General features: G+C 39.2%; 1 long non-coding RNA gene across 1 annotated transcript in view; it reads left to right on the top strand.

Annotated features, from left to right (window-relative positions):
- Nucleotides 1–17,397, top strand: part of LOC138684740 (uncharacterized) — a 42,820-nt gene that overhangs the window by 7,378 nt on the left and 18,045 nt on the right. Inside the window, exon 5 of the long non-coding RNA XR_011324000.1 lies at nt 12,953–13,060. This is a non-coding gene — a long non-coding RNA (uncharacterized lncRNA). The remainder of the gene's footprint in view (nt 1–12,952; nt 13,061–17,397) is intronic.

Raw genomic sequence — 17,397 nt, 5'->3', positions numbered from 1 at the left:
AGCTCTGAAGACTTACTGATTTTTACTGCTTTCAGTATGATTTCAGCAATCGCAGAAATTTCCCTTTCCAGAGATAACAGCACTCTAGGAAGAGATGTGTACTTTGTACCCTGTGAAGGAGGGAAATTGGGAGCTGTGCTTCCCAGCCAATTTTTTTTACTGGAAACTCCTGGGTTCTCAACACCTTTTGCTGAAAAGCAGCCTCTTACTTAACTTTACTTACTTCAGTTACAAAATCTTGCTGTGTACAAACTTCCATAACCATTGTAGTGTTGCAGTTAATTAAAAAAAAAAGAAAAGATCTGTGTTCTTTATGTCTGGAAGAGTCCAACTCTTTTACTCACAGAATTCTTCAAGGAAACTGGTACTGGTTTTGTCCATGGCATTGCACATGCTGGGATATATGGTATCCCAAACTGTGTGGGTTGGGAAAGAAAAAAGAAGTCTGGGCTACTTTTCATGCTTAATGACCTGTAAATTTTAATGTATTATATAATTACTTTATGTCCAGTTTCATTAGTCATTCTGCTCTCTGCATCATATATATCATTGATTTTTAGGTTGCCCAGAGAGGTTGTGGCTGCCCCATCCCTGGCAGTGTTCAAGGCCAGGTTGGATGGGGCTTTGAGCAACGTCATCTAGTGGAAGGTGTCCTTGCCCATGGCAGGGGGGTTGGAACTAGATGGTCTTTAAGGTCCCTTCCAACCCAAACCATCCTATGATTCCCATAAGCTAGAAGTGTACTTTGCTCAGCAGCCAAAATTTTGCTGCTAAGGATTTTTAACCTTCTGCCAGATCGTTTCTGCTAAATTCTGAAAAAAACCCCCAACCCTACATACAGGTTTAACCTTAAACACAAGTCTTCTCATTTTATCCCCAAGTTAAGCGCAGGTCAGTGGCATACATTTCTGCAGTCTTGACAGATGCAGTAGGTGGTTCCTTAAACAAACACAAACCTAAGTAGAGGCAATATTTGCACAGATAGCTATCAAGTCAAACAAAATAAGCCCCCACTTCATTACTGAACGCAGTGCAATAAGCACATCCAGCCTCTGAACAGAAACACATTTCTCCTGGTATTTCAGCCCCAGAACATATTGAAGGATCCCCATGGCCAAATAAAGTAAGTTGAAAAACCATGTGTAACGAGAAGCAGGATATTATCCTGCTCGTCACTTTTATGGGGTCACATGCCTTCTAATGTTAAAGCTGGATCATATAGCACTTTAGTCACACAAGCAGTAAGTAAACACTGAATCGCCCCTCTTCCTGTCCCTGCTCCTTCCTCCCTGACCCTCAGAGGAACAGTGGAGAGAGCAAAAGAAAGGAAAAAAGACGACTTACATTTGCTAGGGTTTAGCTTCTGGCAAGAGACATTATAAGGAATTCATTTCCTGGCACATAATTTACATGTCCAGTCCTCCCTCCCACTCCTTTTTTTTCTCCCACCCTTCCCCCCGTTCCCCCTCCAAGCTGTCTTCTCGCTCCACAGCCTTTGCCGCAGCTTCCTGCCGTATGTTTGCTTTCTATTTTCATATCCATGGGAAAGGAATCTGCTCTAGCACAAGGCTGCTATCCCGCCTGTGCCCGTGGCGGCTGCCGCTGCCACCTTTAGCTTAGGCCACAGGTATTTGGACTTCATTAAGTGATGGTGAAGCATCGAGCAAATGACAGTCATTAAATTTTAGCGGAGTCAGCTGGAGAAATCTCCTCTTCTCTTTGAGGTTTTTGCTTTCTGCCAGCAAGCTCCAGACAAAATAAAATAATTTTCAATTTTAAATATTTAATCTAAATCCTGTTTTAGGGTTTTATTTTGGGGAAAAGACAATCATGTCCCTCTTGCTCATTAAAGGGCTCTCTGTTGTGTATCTTTGATGCTGCTTTGGGCAGCTCTGCTACTTTGATCCTCTTAGAAATAGGCTCATTACAACATCCACCTCGCAGAGTAACACTTCAAAGAGCTTTGCGAAGGACAAAGGGAGGAATTTAGAAACAGAGCCAAGTGGCTCTCAAGTATCTTGACTAAATTAACTTTGTATTAAGAGTTACTGGCCCAGTTGCAATTTTGAGAGGAGGAAACAAAGAAGTAACTCTGTGTGCTTCTTTCATGTATTTTATATCAAATTAATAAACACACTTGAAATCTTCTAGGATTCTCTGCCATAACTTCTGCTAAACTAAGCAGAAACCACAGCTGTCACATCAAACTTACAGTTGCTTTGGAGTTGCTAAAAAGGCGGATTGACGTTACTACTTGATTTATATTGTCAGAATGATAGAGCCAACATTAATCAACCAGTGAGATTAACAGAGGAAACAGGCAGTTCTCAAAATCATTATCTCCAGAAATAGTGGTAACCATGTACATTTTCAGCACTCTTAAGTCTATCATAGCTATAATGATTAGTATTATTGGTCATTCTCCAATCTAATTTCATTACTTCTGGCATGTTTGACTTAGGACTTGAGTTAGGAAGTCATTACCATTACAATCTATTATTTGTGCTATGTGCTTTCAGCGCAAATCACGGTGCTAGGTGCTGTACAAATACAAGCTACTTAAGCGGACTTATCCCAGAGAAACTACAGCCCCAATTAGAGAGCTCAGCTCACTCCCCTGAGTGTCATAGTCACGCTGCCTAACAGGAGAGGGCAAGGCAGTCTAGTCCTTGTGCATGTGACTATGAGCTTCACCCTCAGCTCCTATTGCCACAAGCCCTGCCATGAGAAGGTTTTTTTTCTTTTGAAATATCAGAAGACCCTAGTTTAAGTAGTAATGATCCCTGACATAAACCCTTTGCATGTGCTATAAGTCAAACGCAGATGTCATTCATTACTCTAACAGCTGGAACAGCCTTTGAAAACATGTATATTGGTCTCTCTCAAAGACAGCACAAGGACAAGACAAGTTCACTCAAAAGTTCTGATTTTATAATTTATTCTATTTATTCTGCCTTTTGAACACCTTCACCAGAAGGTTTTCTGAACAAATCAGAGCATCGTTTGTCTGAGGTCCCAGTAACATAATTTAATCCTGGCAATGCTTATTTAGGCTCGAGCCATTCTTAGTTTAGACAATTCCCCTTTAACTAGCAGGTGTTTTACAGCACCAAGTATTACAATGCAAGTTGTGCCTTCTACTGTGAAAGCATAGTAAGCGTGGAATAAACAGAGAAAAACCACCAGGAAGCCTGCACCTCTTAGGTGCCAGGATGGAAGGTGCAGATGGCTGCCGTTCATCAGGCCTGGACCACATCCACTATGTGATTTATTGCTCTACAAAAACTGCCATAGTCCCTTGCCCACACATACTTCTACTCTATCTTCCTAGCAATCCTTAAAATGTATGTACTTACTTATGTGTCTCCTTGAACCATGCATTTCCCTCTTGCAGAGAGTTATCAGTGAATTTAAGCAATGAGCTATGATTTTACTGGGGAAAAAAGAGATAGAGTTGTATAAACGTTTGCTAATACACAAAATTTCTTTCAAAATAAAGAAAATCAGAGTTTGTATACATTTGGTCTACCCACATGTATTTCTTGTGAAGTATGAATTCAGTGGTAATATAATTTCAAATTCTTCTTCATCTGGGTTGAACAGGACTCTCAGGATTTCCAGTCTGGTAAAGGAAAACAGAGAATGAAAACATGATTTGGGTTGATCCCGAACGTGACTAAATTTGAGGTAGACCATTTGGGGAGCAACAATGAAGCTATTCATTGGCGTATTTATTCCACTTATTAAGGAATCTACTTCCCAGCCACTTCAGCCCATATCAGCCTACCCAACTGAAAGATATGTTTATCAATCAACTGCTTCAATTTAGTGAACAATTTGTTCTCTGCTGTTAAACATGTTAAATTGGAGATTAAGCATCACTACCATTTCACTCTTAATATGTCCTATAGCTGCAGCATTCTCCCCAGCAGCAACTCTCACTCTCTGGTTCCCATCTTCCAGGTTATCATTTAAATCTTTCATCTAAGATTCTAAAGAAAATATTGACAAGCTGAATATTTCATTTGCAATCTGTATTGCAAATTGCACCTAACTCCATAAGCACTTCTTTCATATTTTCTGCTAGTCCTTCTGTCCATTATTTGATATTCTATTCTCATAGGATTTCTTGCAAATAGTAACGTGAGATAGCTGCACTACATTCCTTATATCGTTCTTGTGGTAGTTAAAGTAATCACATCGTGATTGCTCTCTGAGATGTCTGTTCTTAGAAGTAAATTCTGGGACATATGTAATCAGTCTGCTCTTTAAATTTTGTCTGTGAAACCCAAATATGCTTTGCAAGTGTTGCCTTAATTCTGTTAAATTCTGCTCACCTCTGATTATTCTGAGGATTGTAGCTTTTTTCCCCACCCAGTGCAATAGGCAGAGGGTCCACTTGTTTACTCATCATTACTTCAAAGTACATCATTCCGTTTGGACCTCTCCTCTGAGCCCCTCGAAGTTTGTTTCATTTCTTCCCAGTATGGCTGATACGTGGTGCTACTAGCTCTCCTTAGGCTGGAATGATAGCTCACCTTAACGTTCTCCTCACCCATTTTACAGCTCCAGCAATGAAAATAGAAGTTCTTTACAGCATCCTCTGATTTGGCAATTAGGACAGCATCCAATGTCTAAACCATTATTAGCTTAGTAAAAGGCAGGGAGAAATCCTATCCATTTCATAAATAAGAAAGCTACAATAAAGAGGGCTGAGAGTCGGTTTCCACTGATGGACTGCCCAGCCTACTTGGAGGTTACTCTGGGGTGGAGTTAAAGAGTTGCTGCTGGGACCCTGGAGAGTTGCATTCTGTCCTGGACATGATACCTCAGTGTGATACTTTAACGTTCTTTTGTATTTTTCTCTTTAAGATGAACCATTTTAAAATCAGCCTTCTTCCTGATCAATCTCAGCCTTCTGTTCAGAAGGCTGCTTAACCTTTATGCTTCAGTGATAAGTCTGGAGAATCTGCCTGGCATAGGCGGCACCTGTACTAGAAGTTAGGAGTGTAAGAGTGCAGGCACCTGCAGTGTAACCTAGTTATGTCTGTGTGTACATGCAGCTTAGGTCCTTGCATGTTGAGTAAATGGGAAAACCTTGATTTGTCCATGTTAGTCTTGCTTTGGACATCGATCACTGCCGTGTCTGGAAGATAAGGCAGCCGTATAAAGAGATCAATCTTCCTTCTTCAAACAGCAGAAACGTCTACTGCGTGCTGTGTGCACTCTGGGATCAAGTCTTTCCTTCAGGAGAATTGTCTTTAGGTAGAGTAGCAGTTCCCTGTTCCTGGTGTACTTGACCTCTGAAGACTTCTTTCCCAAAGCAAAGACCAGGCTATAATGCAATTTCCTAAAACTTTCCCATTTTTAGTCTGTCACCGGCCAGAAAGATTATGGGCACTGATAGCAAGTCTCAACAGCAATATTTTCTCCACCAGTATATCGCTGACAGAGCCAAACGGCCCAAGCAGTGACAGAGCCCTTTCATAACAGCAGTTGTTCCTCACCGTTTCACTCACTTTTGTATTGGCACGGGCATCCTGTCAACAGTGTGGTTTTGATATAGCAGGGCCCTAATACAGTGATCATTAAGACCTTTTGTGTAGGAAGGTATTCCTTTCTCTGACTGTGCCTCAGCAAAGCTAGAAAGCTTGAGATGTTCTTCCACTCTTGAACTGACCTTTGTCATTTCTGTCTCTAAAGCTGCGGTGTGTCTTTTCACAATTAAACTCAGAAGTGTTTGAACAGAATACTTGCTGACAACTTGCCTTGAGGAAATAAACTTTTGTAACTAAGCTCCTGGAAAAACCTCTTTTAGGGTAGTTGGAGGTTTACTGTCCTGATAGGCTACATACTGTCTTAAGGGTGATTCTTTCAAAGTCAGCTGCTCTTCTAACTTTCTCACCATTTTTAACACAGTTGACTGTTAGGCAGTGAAATATTGGTTTCAATTCATATCTTAGCTCTTCTCAGTTCTTCCCCCCAAAGCAGACCCTAATCCATATTTCAGCTTCCGTTTAATATCTGTTTCATGTATAGCCTTGTGGAGAAATAGACTGAATTTTACAAAGTTGTTAGCATATCCAAAGAAACATCCATGCACAGGATATGAGGAAACCCTGCTTTTACTGATTGCGTTGGTTGGCTCGTAATATTCAAAAGCTATCTGCCATGTCCAAGCAAATAAGATTTTCCTTGGAAATATTAGGCCTTGTATTTCACGATCTATTCCATTCTCCTACTTCTCTATCTATTTCACTGTCGACTGAAGAAGATCCTGTTAGGACAAATCATACTCTTTAAAATCTGCTTACCTGAAAGCTGAGTTTAGCGCTTGTGCCATTTTATTCTATCCTCTTCTGAGCAATGTAACAGCCTCTGCAACAGATTCAAAAGCAGCCAGTAGTGGCTTATATCGCATTATTAACAAATCCTCTGATTTGCTGGGAATCTTGATCACATATGAGTTTTTGAAAAAGTATGCTATTTGCAGCTGCTGTCCTTTGGACAACTTTTCTTGCCCTTCAGTCCCTGTCGTAAAGATGGGTAGATTCCTCAGACGTACCTGCTTTAATTGTGAAGCACCCTGACCAGCACTATGAGTGCATCTAATTCATCATGCAGTGTCCTGGAATGTCATCCTTCTACAACTTATAAATATATTTCTATTTTTAAGACAATTTATCACTTCCAGATAAGGAGAAATTGAATCCTGACACTTTTCTCAAAATCATGACATGTTTCTGGAAGACTGTTGCCTAACTAGACTTTTCAGTTCATAGTAAGTTTCTCTCTCAAAATCTTAGGTTTATCAACTTCTGCAATTTTCAAAGGCTCAGAGGAATTCATAGCGATAGGACTACGTTAATGAACTTGGACTGCTTTCTCATGGGAATGTAGTTTTTCTATTTGTTTAGTTTCTGAGGAAAAAAACCCCACTTATTTTTATCAGGGAAGCAAAGAAATCAGAGGCAACTGTAAAAGAGAAATAATGGAAAGGGCTGACAAAGTGGGACTGGAGGGAAAGGAATGTGCTAGGCTTTTTTCTTTCTTTAGTGACAGCTAGTCCTCATTTTACCCCAAAACCACTACTCATGTTTTCATGGGGAACTACATTCCCTTGTTCCTTTATGGCAGAAATAAAACCCAATGATCTGAGTTCTTTTCCAAGAAAAAGACTAAAAGGTATGAGTTTTTTCTTTGATAAAATGTTATTCTAAAGGCCTCTAGATAAATAGATATCATAAGCAACCTAATATTTCTTGCATCGTATGCAGGCTAGTTTCTAAATGGACTAGATGATCATTGTAGGTCCCTTCCAACTGAATTATTCTATTGTAAGATATCTTGAGAGTTGATACCATGCAACAGTATCTAGATGTTTGTGTTTACTACAGACTTCTGTAGCAGTAGCAGATAGATTCATTTCCCGTCCATACCTTTTATAGGTTTCCACAGCAGAAAGACTTTTTTTGCTTATCTTAATTGCATACATTTAGTAGAAAAAGGCTCTTATTTTAAATGCAACTTGTAATTTTTGAAAAAATGTATTTTAACACTTATTAGTTTAAGAAGAAGCATACTGAAGTATTCATTTTTACTGACAACAAAATCAAAATTAATCCTTTGGCAGGATGACAGATTCCACTCACAAATGTATTCTAAAGCTTCTGTATGGATTTCTCTACTGAAATTATCAATCGTATTTCCTAATCTATGGATCATTTGAACATCTAAGGCAAATGAACCTAGACAGATCCAGAAAAATGGAATTTCAAAATTATATCTGCAACATGGGCTTAGCAAGATTATATACACTGAGTGAATGCATTGTGCATAGCTGGCTATTTTCTCAATACAAGAACACAGGTAAGCATCTTGTGGCTGGTGTAAATCGTGTATAAATATGGAATTATTTAGTAATTAAGAATTAATTTTTGTCTATGAATTCATGATTCTTTTGTGTTCATGCAGCTTGGGACAGGCGGCAGGTTGTTAACCTGCTACGGTGTGTGAAATGGGGTAGCTTACATCATCTGGGGTTACTGTGCTATCTGCATGGTCATTAAGGAATGGATGAGATAGTTGAGCTTGATGAGACGGTACCTTCTGTGGCTGGTCCTGCTGCCGCCTGTAAGACCTCCAGGTTCCTCTGACTACTGTGGGGTCAACAGAGGAATCACCGTGCCAGGCACTAGACAAAAAGTCAGACAGCTTCCTTCTGCGAGATGAAAAATGAGATGGCAGAGTTCAGTGATTAAGGCAGTGGTCAAATTGATTAATGTGACCAAACTGAGACACTAAACTGACCAGACATAATTCACAAACTAGTATTACTCCAGATAACATGACAAAGCGCTCTGGCCCAGGGAGATCTATTTTTGATGTACTGGCATCTGAACAAGAAAACTGAAATTAATAGTCACATAATTTGTTTCCCGCTCCCACCCCTCTTAAATTATTGGGCAGGGCTCATGGGACAGCCCAGAGGCTTAATGCCAAGGCTGATGAAAACTGACCCATTTCAGTTTGCATGTGACTGGCAAGATGAATTTTAGAGAAACTGTGGCAAAAAGCCTCACGTTTCCACTGATGACTGCTCTACAATTGATCTCTCAAAGACAGCAGATGGGAAACAGAGCGAAGCTTTTATAATACAGTGGAGCAGAGAGGGAAATTTCCAAACCAAATAAGTAAAAAGATGAAAGCATAGCAAAGAGCACCTTTATAAATGTGGGTTACAAAGGGCTATGAACTCAGCTATCAAAATGAAGCTTTCTTCTTCTGTCTTTTTGCGATCACCAGCACTGTTATCAGCCATATAGCAAACGGTACCTCACTAAACGCAAAGGAAATTCACGCCTGATCTACACATTGACTGCAAGTACATTGGTAGAATGAGACACCAGGGTTTTTTATCAATTTAACGAAAGCGTGAGGTAAATACACTGGGTTTGAGGTATTGATATATTCCTTTTTCTAACATTATGTAGAAAGTAAATTGATCTCATCAGTGTTAAAAGTGTGATTTAGAGTCATCTCTGAGCAACACGTATGTAGCCTTCTTCTAGCAGCTTCAGTCTCAAAACCATATAATTATTATTGCTGAAGGCTGGGCACAAGCTAATATGCTGTGCCTCCACAATTTCTGGACTGAAACTGTTGCTGGGGGAACAGATATATCTTTTTCTATCTGCATAAATCTGATACAAAGTAATTATATTGGGCTTTACATCAGCTTAGCTAAATTGGTTCATAATTTAAATCAATGCAAGATGTTAGAAGTGGTCCTAGGTTTCAGAAACAAAGGTTTCGTACAATGCTTGCTTGTGGCCATGGAGCAGCAGGCTAGGTATGGAAGGCCACCATACTTATAAGTGACCATTGTGAATTAAACTCAGGTGAAAACAACTCAAAAACGCTGTCCATCATTTGCTAAGTCTTGTTTGCAGAAGGATAATAATTTTCTGAAGTGGTACCACGTTACTATTATACTGTTTGTTGCCAGCCAACAAATTGTTTGTCGTCGTGTCTGTGTCCACCCCCCCTTTTTTTTTTTTTTCCTTTTCTCCTAAAAAGTAGGGTGTTCGTGGCAGTTTCTGCCTGGAAAATTTTGTCCTTTAGACAAAATAGTTTTGTCTTTCTCTCCTTAGCAGGTACAGCTGCAAACTCCGTTCACTAACTGAACTAAAGTATTTTCCAGGCAAGATGACAGGTATGTAGGTGGTACAAGCTGGCAATTTGCAGGTATTAGCTGGCAATACCTGAAGTGGTTTCTAAGAGTCAGCTGTGAAATAATTTGCAGGCTAGTGACTTCTCTGTATGTATATATGTCTATATGATATTTTCTTTCTGGCAGACCCGCTCTTCTGCCCACCTGGTGTAGCTGCATTTGTGACATGCACAATGTAATATTCCACTTCTCACCAGTTTAAACGTGGGCTCAGCCCTGCACTAACGATGGCTGTATAGCTGCCAGGCAGCTCACAGACAGACTGAACTCGGGCTTTTTTAAAGCCGAGTCAGACAGCGCTTACATGGGCCTGCAAAAATCTATATAGGATTTAACCTTCATTATGTCAAAGGGGCCTTTGAATATTCATTTCTTTTCAGAAATAATGGTTCTGAAAGATCCCAGCATTGGCTATATGGTAACGTTTTGCTCCTCCCACTAGTCTCACCTATAAGGATGAAGGTCAGGATCAAGTGGATGAGTTGATTGTAGCACAATAATGTCTACTGGCCTATTTTTACCCTCAGAAGGAGCTAGAACCCTCTATTCACATTTTATATTCATTTATGCCTATTTGCTAAGTAATTCTTTTCTTCTTCATCTTTCTATACCCTGACACCTTAATCTTGCTGACATCTTACAATAGTTAATGAGAAACAGCTCCCTGTCTTTTCGTTGCTCACTTTCCCCCTTTTAATGCTAAGGCATCGGATGATAGTTTACTTTGCAAGACTTGAAAATGTTGTGTTGTACTTCTCTTTTGAAGAATACGTATATATTAACAGGGCTCAAACCAAGAGCAATAATGACAGCCTTATAAACATGATTACTAGCTGAGACACAAGTACAGACACTCTCTTGAATATATCACCTAGGTATTATTTTCAGCTCCAGACCTGAAAGCAATTTCCATATTTTATAGACAAAAACATGACACCTAGCTCTAGGAGAAGCACAACCAATCTAATATCTTTGGAAACACAATACTTCTAAATAACACTGTTTCAGGGATATCTATAAACTCTCTGTCATGAGGGTATTTCACTAATTCCAGTTCCTTTCAAGTCCATCATCTACTTAAGACATGCAAATACTTTTAACAAGCAAGATCTCTGGCTTTCAAGAGACAAGGTGTTCTGAGAAAACAAACAATCAAACTCTGTTAAGCTAGTGCTCAAGACCTAATGTAATTAACATTGAAAGAAAAACAAAACCAACAAGGGGTTGAATTTGTTCTTAATATATTTTCAAAAATCTGGATAAGAAAATCCAAGTGGCTGGATCAACCATAAGCTACTGTTTATGCTATTAATGTGAAAGAAAGAATTAAGCAAGTAGGCAGGTTGCGCTCACGGTACTCTCAGCAGAGACAGCTGTGTGGGTCTCTTCCTCTGTTTGTCTCCACGTGCTGAAATCACGACAGGCGTATTAGGAGAATTATTGATTGAGCCACTGCGGAGCTGAAAAGATGTTGCCTGTATACCAGGTACACCTTGTCTTTTCATGCCAGGTTAACTGCTCTATGACTGAAATAAAGAATGTTTTGTTAAAAGAAAGCTTCACGCTACACAGGTCAAGGGAACTACTTTTTATTTGAGCAGACTGTTGGCTTATGTGTGCCACATAAAAAAAAGATCACCTGCTTCTTCCAGATAGGAATCGTGCCCAATGATATCTATTCTTCTAGGGTAATATCCAGGCTTTGATATTACCAACAGCTTCTCCATGCATACAGCTTTTTAAGTCCTGTTGAAACTCTGCAGTGTGCCAAGTCTACATCTTTGTAATAGCAGCAGCTATGGCAAACAGTAAATTTGTCCAGACTCAGGGTCTGCACCAGTGACACACTTCCTTGATCTCCTTCGGATCTCACAGCCTGCCAAAAGTAAGCCAGAGCAGTCAAAATCGCTTTAGATGATTGCTTCTCAGGTTGGGATGTGAAGTGTAATCTTAATTCTTTTTCAGAAATTGATGGGAAGGGCTTTCCTGGTGATGACCGTTGTAGAAACTTTTTCTGAATCTAATATATTTATTTCACTGTCTCTTCTCAATATTACAGTATTGACAAACTTTTCTTGGCAGCGCTGTTCTCACTTCTTTTGTCCACAAGATGTTCAGGCTGTCTGGAAAAACACTCCTTTTACACTGTCATTTAAAGCTTTATCGCTTAGAAAAATTAGTTCTCTGATGAAAATCTGATCATTCCTTCTAAAATTAGCATGTTAGCTCTGCTAATTTAATAACTATTCTGTGCATTGTTTCTTTTACCTGGAAGTCAGGGAGGGCTGGTAGCGGTGGAGACGTGGACCTCCAGCATGGGTCTGGTAATATAGGTGTTAGATGAGTTGAGATGGAAAAATACAACATTTAGAAAAAGATACTGAATAGCAACAGGCATGAAACTTATTCTGCTGTCTGCTGGTTTGAGCTGGGGCTTCTGCCATGGTTTTCTGTTTGCAACTGTCCTACTTCAAACCAATAATATATTTTATGTACCTGTGTCTGTGTTACTCCCCATTGAGTTTCTCTCACTGTTCTTGAGAAACAGTTAAAAAAGATCTTTGATAACACGAACCTCTACGTGATCTACTGTTCCAAACACAAACAGTTTCTGAATGTCCTGAGCTAACATACCTTCATTTCTTCCTCAGCAATGGTCCTTTTGAAGATAAAATATTCCTATTCTAATCAATTTTTTGGTTTGTGTATGTGTGTTTGTTTTTTCCAGGTTATTTGGCTTAGAAGTCATAAAGTGTCCTGAAACAATGGGAACTACCCAAGACTTACTAGAAGCTCTGCTAGCCCACTGATGGCTAGTAGTTCTTCAAACACTGAATTTCATTGCAGAAATTCAGAGCTTACCTCAGAGCCGGACAGTGTATCACAACCACTGTCATGAGTCACTGAAAAGGTCATCCCTGGTAAAACTTACCTACCTTTATGTTTGCTCATACAGATTCAGATAACTTTCATGGCTCCGTAATATATGTAAAATAAAAGTCTTTGGTAAGGATGAAGTGCTGGCTGAATTGCTAGCATGCTAGGATGGCTGACTTCAGAACAAATTCCCATTTAATACTTCATTCATCTACCAAGGAATTATCCCAAACCTGGCCTAGAACACAATGATTTGTGAGCTTCAAATTTGAGAGGAAGCCGTACTGTAGATTAGGACTAATTCAAAGCCTCCTTAAAATTCTCTTTTGCTTTTACCCACAGGCTAACTCAATTTTTCTTCCCTCTGGCCAGAATGCATGCCAGTGAAGGAAAAATTTATTTCCTGAAACTATGCTGCCTTCAGCAATTTCAAATAGCTCTAAATTACGTGTAAGTATCTCATTTCTTATTGATATTTCTCCTTTCATGTTATTGAGTACATCGGTCTGCACTACTCATTTAGGAATTTTTTTTTTGTAAATATCAGTGCTAAATTGCTAACCCTGTTTGGGCACTTATTGTTATTCAGACTATCAGGGAGTAACCAAGTATCAAAAAGTTCTTGTGTTCTTTTCTCCTCAGTCCTGGCTTGTAATTTACGCTGAATTTATAAAGCCTTGCAAACTTCAGATACTTTTAATGGTCTGTCTGCTTTAGCATTTTCATAAAACCTTTTAACATTTCACCTTTGCATTCTTCAGGATGTGACTTTAGCTTTCTCTCGAAGTACTGAGACAAGAATTAATTCTGCCTCCCCAACAATATCTAATTTCTCTGTCACCAGCATCCTACTTTTGTTCTGTAATGCTCCTGTTAATGTCTGTCTTGATAGTTTGCTTATCGACGTACAGAATTTCAGAATGTAGATGAGGGGACCTGGGAACAACTCCACGTATGCGTTCAGGTCTAACAGTATGAGGTATGCTTAGTAAGCCATGGTGCATATGCAAGTTTTTGCACACTTCTGCCATTCGTATAAATGCAACATGCCTCTGTTGTGTGGTACGCGTCATAATTTGGGTACTTATTACTAAGTATGAAAGAGCGATGCTGATCAGCCATTCTAGCAATGCCCCTTGACTAATGTCTTGAATTTTTTTCATCTACCTTTTTCCCACTAGCTGGGGACTTTCACCCTTAGGTCTTCCTTTTCAACTGTAAGAAAAGAATAGTGCCAATATTGATCTAAATCTGAACATAATTCAGTGTTTGAATCTCTCCCCTTATTCCTTGTATTAAAGTTCGTTGGGCCAGGATTTAGAGTTTGCTAATGTTTACAAGTTAAAAATGGAGACGTTACAAGTGTCCTCTCTAATGTAGCAGTTAATGAAACATGACTGTTCTTCTAAAAATCACTTCGTTATTACTAAATCCAGCTTATAATTTCCTTTATATGTTATATCCTGATTAAAAAAATCCCCAATGTATAATTTTTTTCAAGGTTTTCTTGCTCCGTTGTTCATTCTTTACATACCGATTTTCCAGAAAGAAAATAGCTGACCAGCTGACTACACAAATGAAAATGGGGGGAAAAAAAAAAATTACTGTTAAAGAAAATACGCTGCATAAAAGAGAAGTTCCTCATGACTTCTCCCTTATGCCGCTTATCCCTTTGTCCTGTCTCCAGAATCATCCTTTAATCCTACTTTTACATTTTCCTGAAATAAAAGCCTCAAAAGTTGCTGTAATATGGGAAAGTGTCAGCTCTAATAACACATCTCTTTGGGATACAGTAGTCTTTCTTTCTCTTCAGAGGAATATAATCTAGTCCTTTATTAATAATACAAGTTATCTGCAGAAAGAGATGCTAAGGAGAACTGAACTTTCTTTTCTGTTTTGAATTCACTTTGTTAAAAAAGGTAAATTCCAGGATTATGTCTGTCATCCAAATAATCAAAATCTCATTTTCTCTACTTCACCACAATATCATCTACAGCTGGATTTGCCTCCCCCATCTTATATAAATTTCATGTTTCTTACTCATGCATTATTCCTATGGCCTGGACTGATAAATTTGTAGTCTTTGCTGTAATACTAAGGTTTTCTTGCACCAATTCTTTAGGAATCTTAGGGCTTTCCAGTTACTCCTATTTGAGCACGTACAGTTCTGAGTGTATCCTTTTTGGATGCAGTCATGTCTGTTTTCCAGCTTCTCATTTGCATTAGCCCTCCTGACTTTGTCCTTATATTAAACGGATTTGCCCCCATACAGCAGTCCACTGGGAGGATTGGAGTTCTGACTTAGTACATCACAATAGACCAATAACATCTGCTTTCTGTCCTCCACTCATCTAATTATTCAGAAATAATCTGATTCTATTATAGTATGTAAACATATCAAAAGCATGTGCATGATTTAGGGGTCTAATTTGTATTCTCATAATTGATGAAGCTGTCAGGCCTAGATTTTTTTTTAAAGGTATTAAATGTCTAAATATTTAGCTCAGCTGGTATTTCAATTGTGTTGAGGTGCCCAACTCATTGATTTCAGTGTACTTTCAAAGTTTCCTGCAGCGATCATTCAGATTATTGGACATTTAAGCATCTTTCAAAAATCTTGCCTTTGAAAGCTGGAACTTCAGAGTTTGCTAAGGCATTTCTGAAATTTCTACCAATTCTCTTTGGTTTAGTGAAAAATCACTGCACAGTAAAATTACTTTGTTTGCTTCTGCCAAGAAACCTAATTAATTCCCATTTCTTTTAAGAAATATTTTAAAAATAAATCATTATTGATACTATACAACTTAATATCAGGTTTTACCTGAAAAATCTTCTCTTAAATGCATCTTCCTGTGATCCATGCCTCTGTTTTGGATAATGAGTACAGTACTGGAAGGTTTTAAAAAAATAAATCTAACACATCTTGTTATACAGATCATATCAAGAATATACTCTCTGACTGAATATTATCAGGAAATCAACCGCCAAAGCAATAGATGATAGCAGGCATAGCAGTGAAATTCTCAAAATAAAAAGAAGAAAACTATACATTAAAATAAAGCTGCAACAAGCCCCACAAACCAGATGAAAGAGTAAGGGCCAGAGTTTTGTTCTTTTTTCCCTCTCAGAGAGGTTAATTATTTTTCAGCTTTGGCAGAAAAAGTACTGCTGAATGTGAGTGCATGTCTAGGGAAATGAGGTTAGTGTTTGCCAAATGAATATTATGTACTGATAAATCAATATGAAAACGAATTACAGAAGCTCTTCCATAAGTGTAATCCATCTTACTTTTAAAGTCTTCTTCAAGTTTATGCACTGCTCTTCATTAGGTCTTTCACCTGAAGAGAGGAGAGTGGCCCTGTTTTCACTGCTCCTTTCCATGACTCATTTACCCACATATTGACTGATGTCTGCACAGTGCTGATTTACGCAGATTCTCCTTTCCTGGCATTGGGAGGGAGAGAATAGATTAAAATAAAACAGGGTTTTGAAAGTTAGTCTTTATGACCTGGGAACCAGATTTGTTTTGTTTTTCTTCACAAATTCTTATTTGTGAAAGTTTTTGAGGGTTGTGATTTACTTTCATTTGGTAAGCAAGTGAAATAAAAACAAAATCTTTCAAGTGTTTTGAGAAATGGGAGAGAACAGAAGCAGGTGTTCTTTCCGTGGCCAAAATTTTCTGGATGACCTTGGTCTTCAGACAGGTTTTCATTTAAAGTTTTGTTGAGACAGACAGGTTCCAGTAACTGTCTTAATTTAGGTGAAACAGCATATTTTGCCAAAACTATGATTAGTTGAAAACATCCTGGCCAGCTCTAGCAGGAACACAGAAATTATACCGTGTTGTTAGGCTGGTTTGCAGTCTGCTGACTTCAGTATGCTTTTATGTTGTTTAAGCATCTGCACAAGAAGCGTGCTGCTGCTTCGAGCTCAAATCGTCAGGAAAGCAAAGGAAGAAGCTGCAGCTTCTCATCAGGTCCTTTCTTCCCCTGTCCTGCCAGGTGGCTGCCTCTGTTCTGCTGCTTCCAAGGATTTCTCTCTCTCTTTCCTGTACTGCCAGCTGCTAACTGATCCCCCTGCAGCATTTTTCCCAGCTTCTTCTCCTCCTTGTTCGCTGGCCTCAAAACATTGATCCTGGGACCCCTTTCTGCTGGTCACCTGAAGCATCCAGACAGCTACGATCCAGGCAGCACCGCCTGCTTCTCCTGCTCCCCTCATCCCGGGACTGTTTTCTTCCACAATGCACTTTCTGGAGATGCCCCACAGCTCGGTGAAGGCTCTCCTCTTTTCCATACCTTCTCTTGTTTTGAGCTCAGTCACTGCTAATCCCCAGGACTGCGCCCACCGTTTCTTTCCAGCTGGCAAGGAATTTCTCCCTCTCTTCATCTGTTCATATCCCGTTCCCAAAAGACACAGCTGGAGCTTGAAAGTGATAAGTCAATCCACATGGCCAACAGAGGAAGGTAAACTAATAGCCCAAGCTCCTCAGTATGCTTTTGAAAATCACAGCACTTAGGGCTTTGAGTACCCTGAATATAGCCACAGTTTATCCCAGAAGCTTGCAGAAATCTGCTATCAGACGACCCAGTGGGACGAAGGTATCATTTCTTCCCAAAGCTGCAGAAACAAAATGTAGCACTTTCAACTGCAATGCCTAATTGCGAACATTCAAAGCATTAAATATTTTGACAGCTGGAGGAGAAAACATGTCCTGGAAATGTCCAGGATTGTTATTCACAAAGTGATGCAACGAGTAGAAAATCTAGTTACTTTAATATATAAAAAAG

The sequence above is a fragment of the Haliaeetus albicilla genome, chromosome 1 (genome assembly GCF_947461875.1).
Source record: "Haliaeetus albicilla chromosome 1, bHalAlb1.1, whole genome shotgun sequence".
NCBI classification, from domain to species: domain Eukaryota; kingdom Metazoa; phylum Chordata; class Aves; order Accipitriformes; family Accipitridae; genus Haliaeetus; species Haliaeetus albicilla.
The sequence above is the reverse complement of the archived record's forward strand: the minus strand, read 5'-3'. Positions and strand labels throughout refer to the sequence as shown.